Consider the following 6,844-nt stretch of genomic DNA (forward strand, 5'->3'; position numbering starts at 1 on the left):
AAAAAATTAGCTGGGCGTGGTGGTGCGTGCCTGTAATCCCAGCTACTCAGGAGGCTGAGGCAGGAGAATTGCCTGAACCCAGGAGGTGGAGGCTGCGGGGAGCTGAGATCGCGCCATTGCACTCCAGCCTGGGTAACATGAGTGAAACTCCGTCTCAAAAAAAAAAAAAAAAAAAGAATGTACCATAGGTTTTATGCTTTAATTAATCCTTATTTAATCATAACTTTTAATGAATCCTGTTTCTTTTGCCACCACAGTTTCATCTCCCCTGAGTTGGGTATTTCATAACAGATAGTAATAGTGCACCATTAGGCTCTCTATGTTGAAGGAATCTTGCAGGGAAACATGAGGTTGTGCTTTAACTGTGGCAGCTGCCATCAGTATCCTCCCCTTTAATTTGTTCTGATCCAAAAATAATACATATGTTTTTCTTTAATAAGTGATTTTTCAAGTTTGCATTTATTTTTCCTTGATATCGCACTTTGAGAGTCACTGTTATTAGTGCTTTGTGTAAAAGCTGAATCTTAAGACTGTGAGGTTCAGTACTGATGTTATCCACATTTCACAAACGAGGAAACGTAGGACAAACATGGTTTAAGGACTCATCCACATCCCTGTAAGTGGGTGAATCAGGATTCACAGTTGGCTGCAAAGATGAGTGATATGGTTTGGTATTACTGTTTTGTTTTGTTTTTTTGACACAGAGTTTCGCTCTTGTTGCCCAGGCTGGAGTGCAATGGCACGATCTCAGCTCACTGCAACCTTCGCCCCCAGGTTCAAGTGATTCTCCTGCCTCAGCCTCCCGAGTAGCTGTGATTACAGGGGCCTCCACCATGCCTGACTAAATTTTGTATTTTTGGTAGAGACGGGGTTTCTCCATGTTGGTCAGGCTGGTCTTGAATTCCTGATCTCAGGTGATCCGCCCACCTTGGCCCCTTAAAGTGCTGGGATTACAGGTGTGAGCCACCACCCAGCCTGAGTGACAGGGTTTGGATCTGTGTCCCTGCCCAAATCTCCTATCAAATTGTATTCCCCATTGTTGGAGGTGGTGTCTGATTGGAGGCGACTGGATCATGGGGGCAAATGTCCCCTTGGTACTGTTTTTGTGTTCGTGAGGGAGTTCTCATGAGAGCTGGTTGTTTAGAAGTGTGTGGCACCTCCTCCTCTTCTCCCTCTTCCTCCTGCTCTGGTCATGTGAAGTGCCTGATCCCACTTTGCCTTCCGAAATCATTGTAAGTTTCCCGTGGCCTCCTCAGAAGCTGAGCAGATGCCAGCATCATGCTTTCTGTACAGCCTGCAGAACTGTGAGCCAATTAAACCTATTTTCTTCATAAATTACCAAGATGGACTAATACAATGAATCTCTTTACCGTGGCACCCCACTAACATGGACAATTATTTTTCTTTTTTTCTTTTTGAAATGGAGTTTTACTCTTGTTGCCCAGGCTGGAGTGCAATGGTACAATCTTGGCTCACTGCAACCTCTGCCTCCTGGGTTCGAGCGATTCCCCTGCCTCAGCTTCCAGAGTAGCTGGGATTACAAAAGTCTGCCACTGAGCCTGACTAATTTTTGTATTTTTAGTAGAGACGGGGTGTCACCATGTTGGCTAGGCTGGTCTTGAACTCCTGATCTCAAGTGATCTGCTCGTCTAGCCTCCCAAAGTGCTGGGATTACAGGTGTGAGCAACCGTGCCCGGCCTGACCAACGCTCCTGACCCCAGCTTCTTTCCTGATCATAGCTGTCCTAGAGAGTGACTGTGTTGGTAGGAATAAATTGGACACAGGTCAGACAAGAGCTACAAGGGCATCTGCCAGCCTGAACAAGTTTTCTGTGGGAGGGATACCTGTTCACAGGTGGGACACAGGTATTAGGCTGTCTGCCAGGATAAAGAAATGTCCCATAAAAGGCACAATGCACAAAGCATCCACAACCAAATCCTGGAGCCTCATTCGCTCAGGGCTGTATTTATTTATGGCCACTCTCCTGAGAGACCTTGAGACCAAATTAGAACAACCAAATACAACAGAATGCATAGATTCTAATACGCTATTAGATACAATCAGGTGAAGTAAAAAACAATGAAACACAAAGGACTGGATATCTGTTCTCAGGAGACCTGGAGTCAAGAAAGGGATCATCCTTCATTCCTGCCCCCTGCTCAATCAGGGCCCGACTACCTCTGCCCACCAAGGTTGCACCACAGACGACTGGGTACACCCTTTCTCTTCCTTTTCTGAAAGGGAAGGTTTATTGAGGTTTCACTTATTTGTTCCACCATGTCTTGTGGGGACTCCACAGGGCTAAGAATCAGAATTCTCCTGAGATCCCATTTGTGACTAAAGTCATGTTTGGGTAGGACTTTCTCTTTTTCAGGAGGGAGCAAGTGTATTTTGTCTGAACAAAAGAGGGACAAATTTATTTCTGATAGAAGCTGTATTGTCCTATATTGTAAATGATTCCCAATTAATTATCACCCTCCTATGAAATTGCACATCTCTGCCCTTTGGTATCAGGCATGGCCCTTGACTTGAGGCAACACTTCAAATCAAGGATTGAAATTCCTTGCCTGATTTATGATAGGCTTGGCTTTGTGAGTTCCTTGGTCAATTTGGTATGAGTAGAGATGACATGTTTAAATTAAAAAAAAAAAAAAAACTTCTTTTTTTTTTTTTTGAGATTGAGTCTCGCTCTGTCACCCAGGCTGAAGTGCAGTGGCATGATCTCAGCTCACTACAACCTCCACTTCCTGGGTTGAAGCAATTATCCCCCCTCAGCTTCCTGGGTAGCTGAGACTACAGGCGTGCCACCACACCTGGCTAATTTTTTATTTTTAGTGGAGATGGGGTTTCACCACGTTGGTCAGCCTGGTCTCGAAATCCTGACCTAGTGATCTGCCTGCCTCAGTCTCCCAAAAGTGCTGAGATTACAGGCATAAGCCACCTGTCAATAAGTTGGATAAACTGTCAACTTATTAGTTGACTATCCCTGTCAATTTCCTCTAATTAATTTATAGCCATTTAGGCCACTTTGAGCTCCTTAAACATTGTCTATCATGGCATGTCCTTTGATACACCTTCCCGTAAGTAGCCCAATGTCATAATTTTTTTTCTTTATTCTTTGGCTTATTGCAGGAATGATAGAAAATTCTCCTTTGATCAGAGAAAAATAACTAAAACTCTTCCAAAAGGCAGCTGACTCACCAGAGTTCTCAAATGACTTGGAAATCAGAGTAAAACGCAGATTCCCAGGCCACATCAGGCCCTGCTGAAGTCATCTGGACAGTGCTTTTGTTTTCAACAGCTTTACATAGTTATGCATCACATAATGATGTTTTGGTCAATGAAAGACTGCATATACAATGACGGTCCCATTAGAATACTGTATTTTTACTATACCATTTCTGTTTGGACATGTTTAGATACACAAATGCCGCTGTTAACAACTGCCTATGATGATACGCTGTACCCATTTGTATATGTGCTGCCGAAGCAAGCACAACGCTGTACCCATTTGTAGCCTTGGATCAATGGTCTATATGGTGAAACCCTGTCTCTACTAAAAAATGTAAAAATTAGGTGTGGTGGTGTGTGCCTGTAGTCCCAGCTACTCAGGAGGCTGAGGCAGGAGAATTGCTTGAATCTGAGAAGTGAAGGTTACAGTGAGCCAAGATCGGGCCATTGCACTCCAGCCTGGATGTCTCATCGAGACACTGTCTCAAAACAACAAAAAACCCCCAAAAAGTCTCTATGGTATAGCCTAGGTATGTGGTAGACTATCCCATTTAGGTTTGTGGAAGTACACCCTATGATGTTAGCACAGTGATGGAATCAGCAAATTTCTCAGCATATGTCCTCATCATTAAGTGACCCATGACTGTGCTAACAAAAAGCTGCACATACTGAGGGTGAGGCCAGCTTGGGGCCCCACTTGCTCACGGTGCAGGCTCTACTCAGACAGCTGGTGCCCCTCAGCTATGTGCATCTATCCTTAGGCAGGGCAAACTCAAGTCCGCTGTACTTCCTGCTGTGTGTATGAAACCCTTTGCATACTTGGTTCTGCCAAGAAAGCTACAGGATTGGGTGGTTCCAGGGCAGCAACGCCTGGATCACGCTCCAGAGGCTTGATGACAGAAGCTTGCATGTTTGAATTTAAGTGGAATCTGCAAGAGGCTTCATTTGCTTCTTCTAACCCTCTCTTTTCTCTGCTACTAATATGGTATGTCCTGATAGAGACTGAATTTTACCCTGAATCCCAGCATGACATTGTGGAACTAAGAGCTGAATAATGATAGTTGTGAGGAAAACACGTTGGTTCTTGTAAGCCCCTGAGAATTCAAAGATATCTGCTGCCACATTACAACTTCCAGAAAGACGAAAGTACACTTTCGATGACCTGTTTTTTCTTTTCTCACCTTAACCTTCCAAATCCAAGATTACAGATGGTAGCTCATTATCTCCACTAATTGCACGAACTTTGAAATCTGCATTTGAGAATATCCTTCTTAGCTTACTACTTTCTTCCCTTCCACTTTGGATATTCTACTTCCATTAGAATAACCATTTATTTTTAATTCATCTAGAACTATATTAGCTTTCATTATGTGACCACCCTCAATGAATGATTTGTTCGCTCACTTTTAACTTTACCCAACTGGTTTATCATCAAGAAACTTGCCCTCTTTCACTCTGCCTCCTTCACCTTACTAGTCCTCAGAATCAGATGAGCTCAGTTACTGACTCGACAACCAGGAAGTTCATACTGATGACAAAAAACAAAAACCCCCAAACAAACAAATTTTAAAAACCTTTTAGGCTTAGGGTCTTTGTGTTAAATTTGAGTTAAAATAAAATTGCCGACGTTCATCCAAGGGTGCTGTTACCCAATCTGTCATATAAATGGAAAATTCTTCCAACTGGGGTGTTTAGCCCACTTCCTTTTAAAGTGATTATTATATGGCTAAACTATCTTGATTTTGGTTTTATGTTGTTGCCTTTGTTCTTTCTTCTCGTTTCCTTGTCTCCTTTGGATTTTTAAGAGGCTCTCTTTCAATTTCTTTTTTGGTTTATTAGTGTTAACTATAACCAAATTTTTCGCATTTGCTTTAGGGGTTATACTGCACAGCTTATCATAGCCTGCCTTCCAGTGATTCCATATTACCTCATCAGAGCATTAGACTCTTACCCATGTATACTTTAATTTCACAACCGCTGGTCTGTGTGCTGTCATTGTCATATATCTAAGTTTTACATAACCTATAAGCCCATACTAGATTGTTATTTTCTAAACAGTTACATTCTAAAGAGGTTTAAAAGGAAGAAATACATTTTAAAATTACCGATGTTGTTACTATTCTGGTGCTCCTCCTTCTTGTGTATAGATCATGTTATGGAGCACAAGTCAAATATGAATTACTGAGAAAAGAGGCAGGGCTTGGACTCCAAACCAGACTGAAAACTAGCTGAAACAGGGAAGAGGCAAAAGCACCTCTCCATAAGACACGCCATCCATTGCCATGTCACTTTACCACTTTTAATTACATGCAAACTAAGGGGCAGCTTATTCCGAAATTTCTTTCTCTTTCTTTTTTCTTTTTTTGAGATGGAGTCTCTCTCTGTCACCAGGATGGAGTGCAGTGGCGTGATCTTGGCTCACTGTAACCTCCACATCCCGTGTTCAAGTTTTAGTAGAGATGATTCTCCTGCCTCAGCCTCCTGAGTAGCTGGGATTACAGATGCTCGCCACCACACTTGGCTAATTTTTTTTTTCTTTTTGTATTTTTAGTTTCACTATGTTGGCCAGACTGGTCTCGAACTCCTGACCTCATGATCTGCCCGCCTCAGCCTCCCAAAGTGCTGGGATGACAGGCATGACATTTTCATTTTTAAGCTTTGTCTTAAAAATGTTTACCTGAAAGCAGCATTTCCATATTTTTTCCAAAGAATATTAATTCTGTTAAATGGCTACTGTAACTTTAATGAAGAACAGGGATTTTCAAATTTCATATTCACACATCAACAACAGAGTAAGAGAAAGAAACAAGAAGCTAGAAAACCAAGCACAGTGGCTCATGCCTGTAATCCCAGCACTTTGGGAGGCTGAGGTGGGAGGATCGTTTGAGGCTGAGCACAGGAGTTCAAGATCAGCCTGAACAACACAGTGAGACTTCATCACTACCAAAAAATTAAAAAGTTAGCCAGGTGTAGTGGCACACACCTGTGGTCCCAATTACTCGAGAGGCTGATGTGGGAGGATCATTTGAGCCCAGAAGGTTGAAGCTACAGCAAGCTGTGATCACACCACCGCACTGCAGCCTGGGCTGGACAGAGGGAGACCCTGTCTCAAACAACAACAACAAAATCCCAAAACAATGTACTTGTTACCAATTATATTAATGACAATGTGGTCACCATAGTTTTGGAAAGAGACAGATTATATCAACTGACTTTATTCTTTATCCTGAGAGTCTAATATTCTGTGTAACCTATGGCCTGTCTTTTAGGTGTTTGAAATGAAAGACAAAAATTATTAACCTGTCCTTAGCGGTTTTTTTTAACTTACAGATTTACTTTAGTTGAGCTCTATTTGTATCTACATAAAAATATTTCTCCAAGTTTTAATATATTCTAAGTCTACTATCAAGGTGGGAAAATAAAAGAATTCAATCTGAAATTAAAAAAAAAAACCATGCCATCTTACCTTAAAGTGAGAGATGCGCAAAAGGCTTGTAGTTGGGAAATATTCTAAGTCACTTCCAAATATATTTTTATATTACACTATAACTTGAAGGTAATCTGTTATATCACAACTCAGAAATTTTCAGAGGGAGCCTATGTTAAATATTTT

Source organism: Cebus imitator, unplaced genomic scaffold (assembly GCF_001604975.1).
Source record: "Cebus imitator isolate Cc_AM_T3 unplaced genomic scaffold, Cebus_imitator-1.0 Scaffold654, whole genome shotgun sequence".
Classification (NCBI taxonomy): Eukaryota; Metazoa; Chordata; class Mammalia; order Primates; family Cebidae; genus Cebus; species Cebus imitator.